General features: G+C 46.4%; 1 protein-coding gene across 1 annotated transcript in view; it reads left to right on the plus strand.

Moving 5' to 3' along the window:
- The first annotated feature begins 444 nt into the window (after positions 1–444).
- Positions 445–17988, plus strand: part of LOC138491920 (E3 ubiquitin-protein ligase RNF135-like) — a 114439-nt gene continuing 96895 nt past the window's right edge. Inside the window, exon 1 of the mRNA XM_069618784.1 lies at positions 445–694. The gene's annotated coding sequence lies outside the window, so the exon portion shown is untranslated. The remainder of the gene's footprint in view (positions 695–17988) is intronic.

Here is a 17988-nt window from a genome sequence, read left to right on the forward strand (position 1 = left end):
CCGCAGCGTGAACCGTTTTCTGATTAATGAGTCTGTTCTGAGTTTTCTGGTAGTGTTGTCGGCAAGCCCTGCCTCTGTGCGCGAAACAAACGTTAAAAAACCGAAACGTGTCCTGTTCTGTGTAAAGCAGGTCCATGGTGCCTCTATCCCTGTGCAGTGGTGTGCTGAAGGCAGAATGTATGCATGGGGATGTATGTGGCCAGGTGCCCCCCAAGCGCTCCCTTCTCTCCCCGCATTCCTGTGCGGCGCTTTCTTCCGCTCTCGTTTGCTTGGCTGGCGCCATAAAGCCGCTGAAATCAGCCTCAGCCACCACCACCTCGGATGTGTTTATGAGGGCCTGCGTCTAAGGCCACCTCAGGCGTTTCCATAACAACCTGGGGGAAACTTAAAGGACGTCCACTCCCTTCCCGGAACCTTCTGAGCGTATCCCCCTCGAGAAGCACCCCCACCCCCCACCCCCCGCATGTCTCCCACACCAGCTCAATGTCCAACGAGCGCGCAGGGGTCTATCCAGAGAGCTTTGCAGGGGGCGAGACAACGCGAGAGGTCCCCACGCCCACAATTGTCTGGTCACTGCGGGGACTCAGCCACCACCCTGTATCCTTATCATCGAAGAGACCCGGATATCTCTCAAAAGATGTACCGCGCAGCAACTGAGCGGAGGCGAGGAGGGTGGCGCTCAGCTCCGCCATAGGTAAGAACCAGGGAACAATATTAGCCACTTAACAGTAGCGCTACTACAGCTCGGCCCTCGCCATCTGCTGTAGGTCACACCACACCGTGAATTGTTTCCTGGTGCGACGCGTCATCGCTGCTTGTGCCTATTACCTGCCTGTCACACACAGGCACATCTCTACACATGCGTTTAACCAACTGAGCCATCGCTGCAATGGGACATTCTGTTTTTCCAGCATAGATATTGGGAACAAACTGTTTGTTCGATGTATATGCTTTTTAAGGGGTCAGACAACTGAATGACAACATGGAAAGCACTCGTCTAAGGCTAGTCAAAGAGGTCTCATGCCAGCGATGCATGTTGTTAGCCAGCGATGCCCGGAGCTCTGCCCTAGAGAACTGCTGCTTGGGGCAGTGTACACAGTGTAGGATATTTATCGGGAGGCCCTGAGTGGACAGGGGACGGCAGCCGACACTGATGGATTGCCTCTTTGTCATGCAGGGCCTTCAGTATCAGCTGCGCGGTGAAAGTGAGGCATAGTCTCTCCCAGCTGTGCTGTAGAAGGATGGAAAGTGAGGCGGGGGCCTCTCCCCCGAGAGTTGAAACATGAATGTTAAGTGTTGCTGGGGGTGGGGGGTTGGGGAGGAGGTCTGTACACTGACAGAAGGCCTCTCAACGCTGAGGTAGAGCAGCCCCCTTCCCTGATGAAAGGTGCTGCTTTACTTTTCATTCTAGCTCAGGCATGTGATAGTAAGTGTGGCAGGGCCTCTTAAGGTAGAATGATGGAACGTGAGGCAGGGCCTCTTAAGGTAGAATGATGGAAAGTGAGGCAGGGTCTCTGACACTGAAGGTGAAATGGTGGAATATGAGGCAGGGCCCCTCGCCTTTGAGTCAAAATGATGTAAAGTGAGGTAGGACATATCGGCAGGGAATTGAAGCTGGAATGGAAAGTATGCTGGACACCTCATCTCAGAAATTGACTTGTAACGTAAAGTGATAGAGGGCCGGTAATAGGTCAAAGGTTCAAATCAAAAGGTTCGAATTACAATAGGTTCGAATCAAAAGGACCGAAAACAAAAGGTTCGAAAATGTTTTTTTGTAATGTTTTTATTTTTTGGGCAGGTCCCCTCCAACCCCTGTTTTTGTGGTAAAAACCACTTTTTTTTATCTACACGGAAACCTAAAAAAATATATAATTAAAAAAATAAATTCGAACCTTTGGTTTGAGATCCTATTGACTCTCACCTTTTGCATTCGAACCTTTTGTAATCGATCCTTTAACTGGACACCTAGAAGGCCTCTCGGGTGAGGGTTCGAGCAAAAATGGAAAATTATGCTGGCCTCTCAGCCGTAAGGATGCTGACACCCAACTTCTTTCTGGGCACTTTAATATGAGTTTACAGGTCCAGTGAGTTCCTCTCGGAGCACCAGTGACTTGCCTAATCCCAAGCAAGCTTGCTGTCATCCTAAGAGATTGCAATGCTGTTTCTCTTGTAAACCTAGTATTTCGTTGTGTAGAGTATCCCGCTGCTTCATAGCTAGGCTTGCACTGTATACATACCATACATACATACAGGTAAAGACCCCAGGCAAAAGGACCTACCTGAGTCCAGCCGCCCCTTTGCCACCCAGCCCTCCTGCCAAAGTCGCATCGGGCCATGCAATAGTTTACTTACAAATTCATGTAACAGCACCTCCGGGCTGTAAGTGTGCTATACAAATGCAAATAAATAAATAAATAAAAATGGTCTCCGGCACCAATGGAAAAGTGGACCAGAATCACAAATGGCTGTTGTTGTGACAGCCTGTTTGAGTACATCCAAGGATGAGTATTTGGTGAAATGTGGTGATAACTTTTAAAGAAAGTGTTTAGTAACAATGGCCAAAAAAACTAGCTGTCCAGTGAAGTAGTATTACAGTAGCCTACTTATCCCCCAAAAACTGGGCCACACTAGCATGTTGGGCTTGCATTTCGGGCATTGTTGCCCTGCAGTTGGTGAGCAGGTGCAAGTGGATCTAGGTCACGTGGCGTAAGCCCCACCTACCTGTCAATCACTTTAAACTGTTGGTGCATTCCTGTTTTGCAGACCCTTTTCCCTATTTAAGCAGCACTCCAGCCTCTTTTCCTTTGCAGTTGGTGAGCAGGTGTAAGTGGATCTAGGTGCTGGCCTAAGTCCCACCCAACTTCTTAGCCCTCCCTCTTCCCATCTGCTCTTATCTCTTAGATCAAGGACGTCTCACGTCTGGGCATCCGAAGTGAAGAGCAGATGTAGAAAAGGGTAATTCCTGTTTGGACCTATCAGGACAGTGAGTACCCAGAGCCCAAACCCCTGCTCTTACAACAGATAAGCACACACAAACATGTTATTTTTTTTCCTCTGTCCCCAATGGCCCTCCCCACCATCACCTGGCAATGTCAATGTCAATGACATTGTCACTTCTCTAAGACATGGACTCCACAATCCAGCAACCTCACCCACATCAGCCCCCCCTCACCATCTACAACATGGAAATTGATTCTTGCCAACGTCCGCTCAGCTATCACCCAGGCAGCAGACATTGCAACCTCATCACTACACACAACCTTGATGCCATGTTCATCACCAGGACCTTGCTGACATCCACCTCCACCCACATCATAGACGTCCTTGCCCCCGACGGCTACAGCATCCAACACAGAGACCGACTGAAGAAGACAGGCGGAGGCCTTGCAGTCATCCACAAGACCCTGTGGCCCTTCACCAGATTTGATGTCAACAACCATGGCTCCTTTGAGATCCTCTCCTGCCACTTGCCGCCATCCCTGGTGGACACAGTCACCTTCCATCTTATCTACAGATCATCCAAACCCTACACTGCCTTCATCAGAGATTGTCCCCGACCCAGTCACCACCATGTCCCTCACGCATGCCAACAACAGGAAGCTCTCTTTGGCCTTCTTGACACTCTCAGCTTCGCACAGCATACAAAAGACCCAACACATGAGAAAGGTAACATTCTCAACCTAATCATCACTACGCAGTCTTCCCTCCACTACAGCTCTCTTCCCCCGCTTGTCTGGTCTGCCTGCCATGACTTTCAACATCCTTCACACCACCCCAATCAAGAACTCCCAGCAGAAACCCAGCAGATAAACCTTGAGGTCCTTCGAGAACTTCCTGGTGGTAGCCCTGACAGAAGACCTTGCCAACCTCCACCTAACATGAACTGAACACCCCCAACCAAACTGCGACTCTCCACTGGAAGCATTCAACGCCACCCTCTCTGCCTCCATCGACCAACACGCACCTCTAAAACAATGCACCTGCAACCCGAAACCATCAGCACCCTGGTACATGCAAGAACTCAACCTCAGCAAAAGAGTCATCAGGAAACAAGAGAAAACCTGACACTGCTCCAAGACTGCATCTGACATGGCCCTCCTCAAGGAACTCTGAGCAACCCGCCGACAACAAATCAACACAGCCAAGGCTTCCTATTATCATAACACCAGAGCAGAATCTGACATCAAATGGAGAGCTCTCTTCAAATCGGTCAAGCACTGTGTCAACCCGCTACCTGAACCTGCCATACTCCACTCCATCAAAAATCCAGCACCATCAACACCTTCATCGACGAAATCTGCAAGATTAGCCAGCACATGGACACCAGCTCTGCATCCACAGACCCAAGTCACGTGCCTCCTCGTGAAATCTCCACACCCTGAACAACATTCGAAACACTCTCAACAGAGAACCTGGTAGATACCAGAGTCAACCTGAAAGCCACATTGTGTACAGACAACATCCTCCAAGCATCCTTTCTTAAGGCCCTGCCCAGAGAGGCTATCCTTCCCTACCTGGAGATCATCAACAGCTCCCTCACTGAAGCCACCTTTCCATCAACCCTAAATACAGGACAAAACGTCCCTCTACTAAAGAAACCCACTCTGGATCCCGACAACCCAGGTAACTATGGCCCCATCGCCCATCTTTGCTTCCTAGGTAAGATCATCGAGAAAGCAGTAACCGCACAAATGCAGCAACGCATCAACACCAACAATCTCCTCCAAACCCACCAATCCGGGTTCAGACCCACATGCAGCATGGCGACAGCAAACATACAGGTTGTCGATGTAGCCTTCAACATCCTTGACGATGGTCACCCCGCCTCTTGGTTCCACTCAACCTCTCGGCCACTTTCGACACGGTAGACCATCAGGCGCTTACGGACACCCTGCATCAGCACATTGGGGATCAGCAACCATGCCCTACGATGGTTCAAGTCCTACCTCAACAACCGCCAGAAGTTTGTTCAGATGGACTCCTCTAGATTGCCAATGCTACCCGTCACCTGTGGAGTTCCGCAGGGTTCCATCCTCTCCCCAGTGATCTTCAGCCTATACACAGAGCCCTCCCAGCCACAAAAAACATCCACATCCACCAGTACAGCAATCACACACAACTATACCTCAAGATCGATTCCATCAAGAATATCCATAGGCTTCAAACCTGCCTCTTGCTGATCCAGTCTTGGTTGTCCAGTGCATACTTGAAGCTCAACCCCTCCAAGATCAAATTCCTACTTCTCACCAAGAACACTGAACACCCAGACATACAGACCTGGCTATCAACCATGAACTCTGAGAGATTCACACCTAAGCTCACCTCTTGCTCCAATTCCCTCGGGTTCCACAGCGACAAATACCTCTCCTTCAAGACACACATAGCTAAGACAACTCAGACAGCTTGATATCAGCTCTCCCGCCTGCGGAAAGTCAAGCTCTTCCTCCCTCCAGACAGATTTAGATCCACCGTTCAAACACGGGTCTGAGCCTACCTGGATGGGGGCAATGAACTCCTTGAAGACTTCCTGTCAATCTCCCTTGTGCCACTGAGAAGTGACATACACTTGGCTGCATGCCTCATCAAGGGTCTATGCAGATACAACCAATTCACCCTGGCCCTCATCGACCTTCACTGGCTCCCACTGCACGGACAAATCACCTTCAAGTCTTGCTGCTGCATCATCTATAAGGCAGTCGCCCTCAAGTCACCCAGCTACCTCGCGGAGAAACTCAGCATCTCTTGCGGAAGGCACACCATCAGGCTCTCCCCTTCCAGGGGTTAGCCATACCTTGTGTTCTCTGTCTTTTCTCTAGGTCCCCTCATTTTTGGTTATTGTACTGTGAACTGTGCCCTTTAGGCTCTCTACCACTTTCCAGGCCCCCCCAGACTCTGGTTACTGTTTTAATGTGAACTGTGCCGTTTAGGTGCTTTCCCGCTCTCTAGGCCCTCCCCATAGAAGTGGTACTGTGATCTGTGATCTGTGTCCTTTAGGCTCTCTCCCACTCCCTAGCCCCCCCCAACTGTGGTTTATGTTGTACTGTGATCTGTGTCATTTAGGCTCTCTCCCACTCTTTAGCCCCCCCGCTCCTAACTGTGGTTTCTGTTGTACTGTATTCTGTGTCCTTTAGGTTCTCTCCCACTCGCTAGCCCCCCCCTAACCTCCAACTGTGGTAACTGCTGTACTGTGAAGAAGGGACACTGAGCTATTTCCTCATAGAGCCCTGTACCTCAAATATACCTGCATAATATAATTCAAAAAGAAGACTGTCAAGAACTTGGGTGATCAGCTAGCAATGTTCACCTGGAAATGAAACTAGCCTGGGTCAAAATACTCAAAATACAGAAAAAGAACCAAGGGACCTAATGCGCTACACCCTCAAATGTTGTAGATAAATTCATCATTATGAATTGGATTGTTATTATAAAAATACAACTCAACAATATATTTATGAATATTCTTCATTTACTGGTAATGCCCCGACACGTGTTTCGACATACACATAAAGGTCTTCTTTAAGGGATTCACTACTCTCCAGAGATAAACTCAAACTGCATCTTATTTCTAACTTGCAAGTTAGGTAATCTAAATGTTCATGGACTATCCACCCTTAATTTTCTAAAATACCAGGAACTGCTTTACAATGACCATCCTTTCTTATAACACTTCTACTGTCACCCAACTCTTAATACATCTGTCAAAATAGTAAAGGTAAAATATTCCCATGCTTGGGTTTATACTTTGTCCCTGAAGGCACCAAAAAAGAAAAGAAACCACACGGTGCCCCTGTTCCTGTACTTTGATCTTTGTCATGTAGGCTCTCTCCCACTCTCTATCCCTGCCCCCCCAAATCATGCTTACTGTTGTACTATGATCTGTGTCCCTTAGGCCCTCTCCCACTCTCGAGGAACGCACTCCGCTGGGGTCACCCTGTGTACTGTTGAGTTGTATATGTCTGCCCCTTCTGTGTGTGCCCTACTGTGCGATCATGACCCCCTCCTCCGCACATTCTGCATACTCTCTCTTTCGCTTCACCTCCACCTACCTCCTCCCTGCACCCTCTATTGTGCTTTCCATCTCTCCTGCTACTCTATCTCCTATCCTATCCCTCTCACTAAGTCAGGAAGGAAGAAGTTCAAGTGGGACATCCTGGTCTCCAACCCCGGCCTCCCTATTGCTGATACCTACATCAGTGCTTCCTCCAGACAGACTGTTACCAACATCCTCTTAGTCGTTCCCTTTCAAGATCTATGGTCTCCTCATATTGTCTCTATTCTCTCTCCTTTTTCCTCCTCTCACATTAAGGGTGGCACGCAGTGGGAGGTTCTCCTGGCCTCCTTGCACTCCTTCAAGACCATCATTAATGTCTATCTGAATGGCACAATCTTGGTCCAAGGCCCTCAGACCAATCTCCTCCTTTTTGAGAGGTGTCTCTCGCATCTTATCTTTTACTTTACTTTAATTAATTTATAACGTGCAGCCAGTGTCCCGTAGGCTTAAGGGCGCACATGAATAAACATGTACTAACAAACAGGCAGAGTATTGAACATAAAAAGAAACCTTGTGTAAGCAGATCTGATTAATAAATATTTAGAAGAATAGCAGAGTTTTACATTTATTTCTAAAAACATCAGTAGACTCTAGTTCTCTCAGGTACAGCGGAAGGGCATAACAAGCCCTTGGTGCCACATTCACAAAAGCTCCTCTCATGGCTTTAGTGTTACATCTAGTGCACTTCAATTGGTTTGGGTTATTCGATCTGAGGAATCGTGTGCTAGATTTCTCGTTGGGAAGTTCCTGTATGTTAGACGGCATCATTCCAACACAACATTTATGTGTGCTCAGCAATAAACAATACAGTAATCTAGATTCCACAGGGAGCCAGTGCAGACTCCGTCTCGCCTTAGAGACGTAATCTCTCCAGGCAAGATCTGTTACTACTCTAACTGCACTGTTTTGGATCACCTGTAGGCGGTTACATTCCGACTTTGCAATGCCATACAAGAGACTACAACAATAATACATTTTTGATCCTACTATGGCCCTGGCAATAGTTTCTGCATTAGTCTGAGAAATATATGGGCAGAAATGGACTAGCAATTTAATATAATAAGCAGAGGATGAAACCAAGCTGGTAACATGTGCCATCATATTCAAGTGCTGATCAAGAATAGTGCCTAGCATCTTAACTTTCTTTTTTGTAGCAATTTTACTTTCTGGAAAAAAAAACAATCATAGGAAAATCCTAATTTTTTAATCATGTTTCGAGTGCCAACACCATGAGTTCAGTCTTATCTTTAGTCAGTGCAAGACCATTCTGCAGCATTCCATTTTGGATAAGACTGGATACTCTAGTAAGAAGGATTTTGGCATCTTCATGTGAACCAGTCAGAGGGATGACACATTGTGTGTCATCTGCGTAGTTCGTAAAGGCCACACCATTCTGTTCCAGAAGAGCAAAGAAGGGGACCGTGAAAATATTATTAAGGGAAGGGGAGACACAACTTCATTCCTTCTCGTGCTACTCCTACCAGCTCCTCTCTGGCTCCTCCACCACCTCCTTCTTCCGCCACCTCTCTGGCACCCTTCTCATCCTCTATGGCTGCTTTGCCATCTACTTCAACCTCCACTGACCACTCTCGGGACCCTCTTCCACCTCTGCAGGGCATGCCTCGACCCCTCCACAAAAGTCTTTCAAATGTGGCAACCTGCTCCATGTCGCTACTCTCAACTCTCGCTCTGCTGTCAAACACTCCTGTGACATCTACCACCTCCTTGAAGAACTTTTTTTTTATTTATTTATTTGTTTTTTGGTTTTAAAAGAAAAACCTTTACAAAAGAATAGAACATTTCCTTAAATAAAATTACAATAGGATCTCGGAAACCAGGGAATAACTAGAATAACTGGGGAGGCTAAAGAATGTCAATCAGGAAGCTCAGTAGGCCATGTCATCTTTTGATACTTTGTTAGTATAGTGAGTTTCTCTGAGACTTTTACTATCGCTGCGGTGAGCATGATTTCCTGGCCGGAGATCAGTCTGTTCCAGAATGCATCCTGATTTAGACTCTCTTCTCTGCTTACAAATCTCCTCAGTAAAGACACTCTTGTGACCCATGTGCCTTCGCATTCCAGCAGTAGATGTTTCAAAGTTTGGAGGTTCGAAGTTTTACAGATTTCGCAAAATTTCGTTGCCTTTTCTCCCTGGTTTCTTTGAGCCAGTATTTCTCCTGTGTAGGCTAGATTCACTCGCAGTCTGAGAAAGCTGTTCCTTATCTCACGATCTGGGAATTTTTCCAGGTAACGTGGCATAGTTCCAAGTTTCCTGTCTACTATCAAGAAGGAGTTTAGTGTTTTTAGGTTTCTGACTCCTGTGATTGTTTCGATCCAGTCAGCCATTTTTAGTTTTTTTTTTTACTTTCAAGGGGTTTTGTAGAAGGAGTTCTGTTGGTAAATCAAGCTTATGCAGGATCTGTCCAATCTTCTCTTCTAGGCTTGATAGTTGGTTTGATTTTGCTTTCTTTAGGTGTTGGTTTATATTGAAATAAAGAGTGGCCTTGCTAGCTGTGATTATATTACGATAGAGTGACAGGAGTTTCCACTCTGCACGGCAGCTCAATGAGGTCAAGCCTAGTTCGAACCTCAGACTGACTGACGATGTGCATATTGGTAGCGAAGTGGACGATTTCCAAATGAGGCCCTCGATTTTGTTCCAATCGTAGTTCCACAGCAGAGGTTTTGCCTCCAATCCATAGAGGAGGACAGGAACTGCTTTGCCTACGTAGAATTTCTTGAGTGGTGACAATGAAAATTTACAAAATTTTCCGTTTAAGTTTTTCATTTGTGCAATAATGTTCGAGGTCTTGTTGAGAATAGATGAGTTCACCTTGTCTGCAGTTGGATGGGCAGAGACTTCGTATCCCAGGTATGTGAGCTCATCTACTCGGGGAATTTCCTCGTTGTCCAACATCCAGATCCTTGATGTTACCTTTTTTCTTGGATGTTTGAAAATCAGGACCTTAGATTTTAGTGGGTTGATTATTAGGCCATTTAACTTGGCATATTCACTAAGTTTGGATAAAAGATGTTGCAGTCCTAATGCTGATCTTGACCTGATGTCCCTGCCCTCACCAAGACATGGTTCACAGCCGGCTCTGTCACCAGTTTTGACACTCTCCTACCTGATGGCTACAAGATCCTCTCTAAACCCAGAACCAACTGTCCCAGAGGTGGAGTAGATCTGATTTTTCTGGAGTGGGTCCCTGCTTATGTCATTCCTGCACAGGCCTACTCCTCCTTTGAATGCCTGGTCTGCAGCCTCTCTCTCTGCTGGTCTCTCTCTGAGTGTGGTCACCATCTACAGGCCACCTGGCCAGGTCTTCCTCTTCCTCTCAAAGTGGGCCGACCTCTCCTCTTCTCTCCTTGCCTCTACCTCTCAACTTCTCCTCCTCGGAGATCTCAACATGCATCTGGATGCTTCTAATCCCTCCTCAGGGCTCTTCTACAACCTCTGCAACATGCTCTCTCGTTCCATTCTACCCTCTGGTCCGACAAACTCTGCTGGACACACCCTGAATGTTCTCATCTCCTCAGTCATCCGCATCTCTAACCCTTTCTCCACTCCTCTATCTTGGACAGACCACTTTCTGTTCTCCTCTCTCCAGAAGTTCTTTGTCCCTCAGGTGAAGCCAACCCAGCACTGCCACCTCCCTTCTCGGTCATTCTGCCACTGAAGTATGTGTCAGTGGAGGCCTTTGCCGCTACTTTCTCTGATCCTCCCATGCCTGCAGCTGACTGACACCCTGACACAGCCCTCTGGAATCTGCATCTTTCTATCTCCAACACTCTGGATGTCCTTGCCCCTGTCATGAGAATCTGTCTGACGCCTACCTTCAAGTGCAACTCTTTGTATGACCACAATCTCACCACCCTGAAACGCAAGTGTACAGTGGCTGAGACGAAGTGGAGGGCATCAGACCCATCCTCTGACAAACTGGCCTGCCGCCTGCTCCAAAGGCAATACAGATGCTGTGTCATGATCAAGAAGAGATCCCACATCCAAGCCCACATCTGTGCAGCCTCTAATAACACATACAAACTCTTTAAAATCTGCAAGGAGCTGGCCAATCCTTCTGCAGTCTACACCTCTCCTGTGCCCTCCTAGGCCCTCTGTACGCTCTGGCTTCTCACTTCATCACTAAAACTCAGGACATAATGTCCCCTCTCCTCTTCTTCTCCATGACCATATTGACATCATCGCTCCAGCCTTGGACAATTTCTGCAATCACTCTTTGCCACTGGAACTTTCCCCTCTCCCCACAAGCACTCTCTTGTACACCCCCTCCTGAAAAATCCTTCTGCTGATGCTTCCTGTTCCAGCAAACCACCACCCAATCTCTATCACTCCTTTCCTTGGAAAACTCCTGGAAAAGCTGGACATCTCCCAGCTTACTCTGCACACTGATTCTGTTGGTTGCCTCCATGAGCATCAGTCTGGCTTCAGAGCAGAAAGAGGCACAGATACTGTTCCCATGAATGCCCGTGAATATCTAATCATTAATATTGATTCTAGCATTCCTTCTGTCTTCATCCTCCTTGATCTTTCCTCTTCTTTGACACTGTCAATCATGCAATCCTGAATAATCGTCTCTGTGAGAACCTGGGCATCATGGATCAGGCCTTGGCTTGGTTGTCCCCCTTCCTCCTGGACTGTCCCTCCCAGGTCCAACTTGGGTCCATTCGCTCCACCACCTCTCTTTCCACATGTGGAGTTCCCCAGGGCTCAAACCTCTCACCCTGGCTCCTCAATGTCTACTTTTCCCCTTTGTCCCACCATATCTTTACCTTCTCCTCTAACATTCAGTTTATGCGGATGACACTCAGCTCTCATTCAGGCTACCCTCAGCCTCCGCTCCTCTCTCACTCATTCCTGACTGTCTATCTGCGATTCAGGAGTGGCACACCTCCAACAATTTCTGCCTTAATGCCAGTAAGAATGAGAGCCTCCTCATTGGGCCCCCTGCTCCTGCTTTCTCTCTCTCTCTGGCTGCCCTCCTGGGCCCTCTTCCTCTACCTTCCTGTGAGGCTAAAAATATTGGTGACATCTTTGACTCCACTCTCTCCTTCTCGCCAAACATCACAGACCTTGCCAAGAAAGTCCACTCCCAGCTGCATCTCCTCAGAGGTATTCTTCCTTTCCTCACTTCCCTCAGAAGCTCACTGTCTCCATAGCCCTGGTTCTCTCTAGGCTGGACTACTGCAACTGCCTCTTTCTCAATCAGCCTTACTCTACTCTCTGTCCTCTACAACTAATTCAGAACAGGACTGAGAGACTTGTCCTTGGCCTCAAGACCAGGGACCATATCACTCCAGCGTTGACATCTCTCCACTGGCTCCCAGTGGCGACAAGGATCAAGTTCAACACCCTCTGCATCATCCACAAGGCTTTCTGGGGCCGGGACCTGCACTTCATCCAATTCTCTCTTCCTAAACACCTTCCTTCTTGAGCCCTTCACTCAGCCACCTTCAACTCTTTGAGGTTCAGATGCTTCTCCAGGCAGAGAGTGGCGGGTAGATATCTCTCCTTGGTAGTTGCCTCCCTCTGGAATGGCCTCACTGCCGCTCTCAAACTTGAGCCAGACCACCTAAAGTTCTGGAAGCAGCTCAAGACCTTCCCTTTCGCTTCTGCTTTCTCTCTCTCTCTCCCCTGCTGACCAACCTGTATGCTGCACTGACTGGTTGCCTGGCTACCCTCAGAGTCTCACGGGTACCAGTCTCCCCCTGACCAGTAGCCTCTGCACTACCTCAGGGCCTACTGTGCACTTAGGGGCTGTATCTGGAACCCCACAGTCCTCTGCCTCATTGTGCTTACCCAGAGCTGCGCTGCCCTGACTGCACTTACTCGGAGCACTGCTGCCCTGATTGCACTTCCCCCTTCCATACCCCTAGCGCTTCCCCTCTCCCTCCTCCGTGCACATTTGCATATCGCACTTGCACAATCTGAATGACACAAGGCCTAGTAAGGTTGTTTGTTTTGTCCTCCCTCTGTCTTCCCTCCCTTGTCTTGTTGTGCCTAAAAACATTTGTGTACTGGATCATTATAAATGACTCATCCTATCATATCATACCAGAAGCCAGGACACGTGCAGACTTGAAATCCACTGCTGCAAAAAGGAAAGGGCTAGAAAACAAGCGTTCTCAGCCTACTTTCCAAGACTATGGAACGTGTTCCCCATCAGCATCAGACTCGCCCCCACGCTCTTACAATTCAGAAAATAACTCAAGACCCACCTCTTCAAGGAGTCTCCTCCTCAACACCTAGGCAGTCACGTTGGCCCTTGTGCAACCCGACTTGCTAGATGCTGCCCGCCCCCCTCCTCCCTGCCAACCGGTACAGCTGTACTCCTCGTCTGTGCTCCTCTGTATTCTACCCCAACTGTTTATCTGTTCTGTTGTTACCTCTGAAAAGCACTCTGTTATGCATCTGTACTGTTGTATACCTCTGTAAAACTCTCTGTTGCGTCCAAAATCTAGGTCCACGCTCAATAAATACAATAATAATAATAATAATAATAATAATAATAATAATAATAATAAATTGCCCTATAGACCAGTCCGAACCTGCCTCCTGCTTTCCACCACTCCCTGCGTATCACATTCTATCCACCCACTCAAGTTTCGATCGTCTTTCCCTGATCAGTACAACATCATCACGCTTCCTCTCATTTAACGCAATAAAACAACCATTATCTAAACGGGCCCAGCACATAAAAAAGTTAAGTGTTCACACAATGTTGAAAATTGATATATATCGCACTACCCCGCCACAGAGTGCTGCAATCGAAGCAGCACTTGTGATCTTCTGATGGGACACATCCTCCTCCCAACTTCACAGGCACATTCCAGTCTTTCTACAACCGGTCAGACAATTTCTTTACTAGTCGCCAAGGCACTCTCCTCCTTCACCTTCCGTAGTCCTCATCTTCTTCCTTTCCAAGCCTCATGGAAGAGCCTCCTACTCCACACATCCTAGTTCATCATGTCCTCCATTTCCCGACATTTGACCATCCTAATTCAACTCCATTGGGATCCCCTTTCCAGTACCACCACTGACACTGTCACTCGTGCCACTTTCCCCACCACGGGCAATCTTATCTCACACTTCCTAATGTGTCCTGCCATTTATAGCTCTCACCAGGTCTCCTGTATTGTTTCCAATATTTATTTCATATCATATCCCCTCTTCCACTCTCCTCTAAAATGTCCTTTTCATCAACACCTATGGCCCCTGTCACTTCCATTCACCCTGGAACTGTTTTACTAGCTGGAACACTGCAATCAAAAGCCATACATGGTCAGATATTTAAAGGATAGTTTATATTGTCCTCATCAGATGAGACTCGTGTAGAGATTGAATATGAATATAAAGGCAGCATTTAACTAGTGACGGAATCTCATGTTGATTGACTGCATGTTGGAGGTATCAAATGTGTCAGCATGGGCGTATCACAACACTCTGCCTCCAGTGGATGTCCTGAGATCAGTTGCATGCCGTTATCCATCACAATCTCTGATGAAAGGTGTCACTTAAAAATCTCACTACTACCCTGGCCATAACCTGAATCACACTCTTTCAGACAGGCTACTTTGAATGGTAATCAATTCATTTAAAATTAAACATCATGCCGTCTAAGCCCTTCCAGCGATCCTAGAATACCTACTATTATACCTACTCTCCTGGACCATCCAACACTTTTGTTGGCTTCAGTGTTTCTGTGTCCTTGTCCACATCTGACCACCAATAACACGCCCCTCATTATCTCATTGTCATTCCTCTCCCCAGTTGCCACTCCTATGCTGCATTCATTTCAAAAGTTCCTCTCGCTTTTGGGGTAAAAACTCACTTCCCTTTGAGGAACATTTGTTCTGCCAGACATAATTCCTGCTTGAACTTCCACATTAATGTTTCAAGTAAGTTGACACCCCTCTGCTACATGTCTCATTGTCATTTGCCAATCCTCATCGACCTGGCACTTTTAATTTTGTTTTTGTTGCGTCAAAATAGCTTACAAGCACCCCGTGCTGCTACACCCCAATCCTCTCTCTTGGCTACCTCTTCTCCCGACCTCCTGAACGGTAATCACAATGAACAATCTGCAACTTCAAAGCCCATCTGCCAACCCTAGGTGATTCATTCTGCTTTCCTTTCAACCACCAGGCATGAACTGACAGCATCTGACTGGTCTTCACCTTAAAGAGTTTACACCGCAAAATAAAATTGAAACGCTCAATGGCCCACTTTCAAGCCAGTGCCTCCGCCTCCAAGGTTAGGTAGTATTCCGTAACCTCAGTGCAAATACAATACTAAATCCATTTCCTTTTCTGATTTTGGACAGCATAGCTCCTAAATAAAGGCCACTAGCCACTATCATCAGAACAGTGCTTAATTTCACAATGGGCATGGCTAACGTCAAACATTGAACTGTTTCCCCTTTAATTCTTCTGAATGACGATTCATACTTTCCTGTTCAACAAAACTTCACTCCCTTTGAAAATAGTCTCAGAAATAGACGATCTCTGAAACTGACAATCTTTGAAACAAAATGTTTCTGCACGACCAAGGAATTCTCCCATTTGGTTAGTGGAAACTAGTGTTGGTGACTCTTTTGACATCGTAACCTGTCTCACTCTCACTAATAACATTTCGTTGGTATAATACTTCTCGCACTCTAAATGTACACTTCTCTTGTTTATTGTTAATCCAACTTTTTGTAATATTTCTAGAATTCGTTATAACACTCTGTTATGCTCAACCAGATGAGCAAAAATCAAGATGTCATTAGTGAAAGCATTTGACTTAAATAGGCCCTCCAAAAGTCTCTGGAAAAAAAGCTGATGTATTGTTTCATCCAAAAGGCATCAAGTGAAAACAAATGTGCTCACAGGAGCAATACAATGCATGAACTCCTGAACTCTGGAAATAACCCTACCTGATGATATGCCTGGGATAAACTTACAAAGGTAAATAACGCCACTCCATCCAACATTACCAGTATCCACCCACAACCTACTATTTAAAGAATAAAAATCTACACATAATAGTATTGTGTCACCTTCTGTGTGTGCAATCACAATTGAGAATACTGACACAGCAGCCTCAATCTTTTCTGTGAAGTCTTATTAACTAACATTTTTTACAATTCTTCCCAAGAGGCCATCTCATGAGCAAGATGGTAGGATGTAAGCCATACAAACAATATGCACTCCTTTGTTCATTTCAATAGAATGTCTGAACCTCTTCAACATCCCTAATTTGTCTCTGAAAAAGGCAGGATATTCATAACATACATTCTTGCATTCCTCACTGGTTTTCAACATTGCGATCCAATCTAATTTTAAGACCCTTCTGGTGTCTCCATCTCAATATTTCAGACCCTTTATCCCCTATATAAAACTTTCCTTTAATGTTCACATCCTTGCAGGTACATTGTACCACTGCATATCTAATAATATCAATACTGCTACCAACATGTGCACCCAGGTCAATATCTGTCTTAATTAACCTATGCACTTCTTCACCCATTTGAGTCTAATACTCTTAAGAAATAATGGAATACGGAAAACCAGAACCTGTCATCTTTCACATCTTTGATCCATCCACATCCATTACACATAAAAGGTCTTCTCTCTTCCCATGATCCACTTGAAGCACATGATTATGTATCCAATCTGTCATATCTGGATCAGCACACTTCACAGTGGGTCTCATGACAAGTTTGCCAATCCGGAAATAAGGGTGTCGGTAAACTCACTGGTACCCTTGTTTCTGTACCAGCAAACTACAAGTTTACCTGCCAGAGCCGCTGTGCCTGACAGGTCTGACTCTGCCGGGCGCAGCAGTCACGGTAAGCAAACCTGTCACAGAAGCACTGGCACTGTTATCAACGGTACCGGTGCTTCCATGTCCCCATTCCCATAGAGTCCTATGGGACACTATGGGAATAGGGATTAACAAATTTACCGGCGCCTGACACCCCGGCTGTCTGACTCGCAATGAGCCGGTGGCACTGGGAAGTCAGGCACCGGTAAATTTGTATGGGTCGGCGACAACCCCCCAGTAGCACCGGCAGGGTTACCGCAGTACACGTCATGAGGCTCATTGTCCCATCACTATTGCCACTTGCCACAATGTGATCCTCAATTCCTTGTTTGTGTCACCACAGCATCAATAACACAAACAGTCTTCCAGACATTGAGTACTGTCAAAATCTCAACAGTAGATAATTGGTGCACTTCTACCAATCTATGTGCCCATATGCTGATATTGTCCGCCCCTCAAACTGACAACCACCATGCCCTGGCTGCATTCCCTTAAGTGCCACCAGAAGAGCTTGAATTAGCAGGACTGCATCAATACAGTACTTTATTGGCTATGAACAAATCAAGCCACCCCAATCTTCTACTGTTACTGTGGAAGAGAGGCAGAAGAGCTGTGTGTTGACTAGCCATAGCAGCTTACGGTAGGTCCAGTGTCTGTTGCCACAGCAACATGATGATGCTGGGATAGTTCAGTGATGGCTGTGCATAATCACATCCACTTGGCAGGTCATCCTTTTATCCTTTTGCAGTCAAGAAATAAAAAAAGACAAAAAAGAGAGCACTTGTGTAGTGGTTTGAACTCACAGGGCGGATCTCTTTTAGTGCTTTAGTGTAGATGAACCCTTATATTATAGCTTATGTTTAATTGTGTTACAGACAAATGTGCTTATAAACAATAGCCAATATGTCAATTAAATAGTGTACTATAAATGTAGGACATTTGAGGTCATAATAGTTTACATGAAAACAAGAAAAAGCAAAGCAGTGGCAATGTTTGTAAGGCTGACATCTTTTTACCAAGTTCTTGTCAATTCCTCTCCAGTACTAATACTGTAGATATACGTCTTTTGTAAGTAATTATATGCATAAATACTTCAAAGTAAGTCAACTG

This window comes from Ambystoma mexicanum, chromosome 10 (genome assembly GCF_040938575.1).
Source record: "Ambystoma mexicanum isolate Mex_15411 chromosome 10, UKY_AmexF1_1, whole genome shotgun sequence".
NCBI lineage: Eukaryota > Metazoa > Chordata > Amphibia > Caudata > Ambystomatidae > Ambystoma > Ambystoma mexicanum.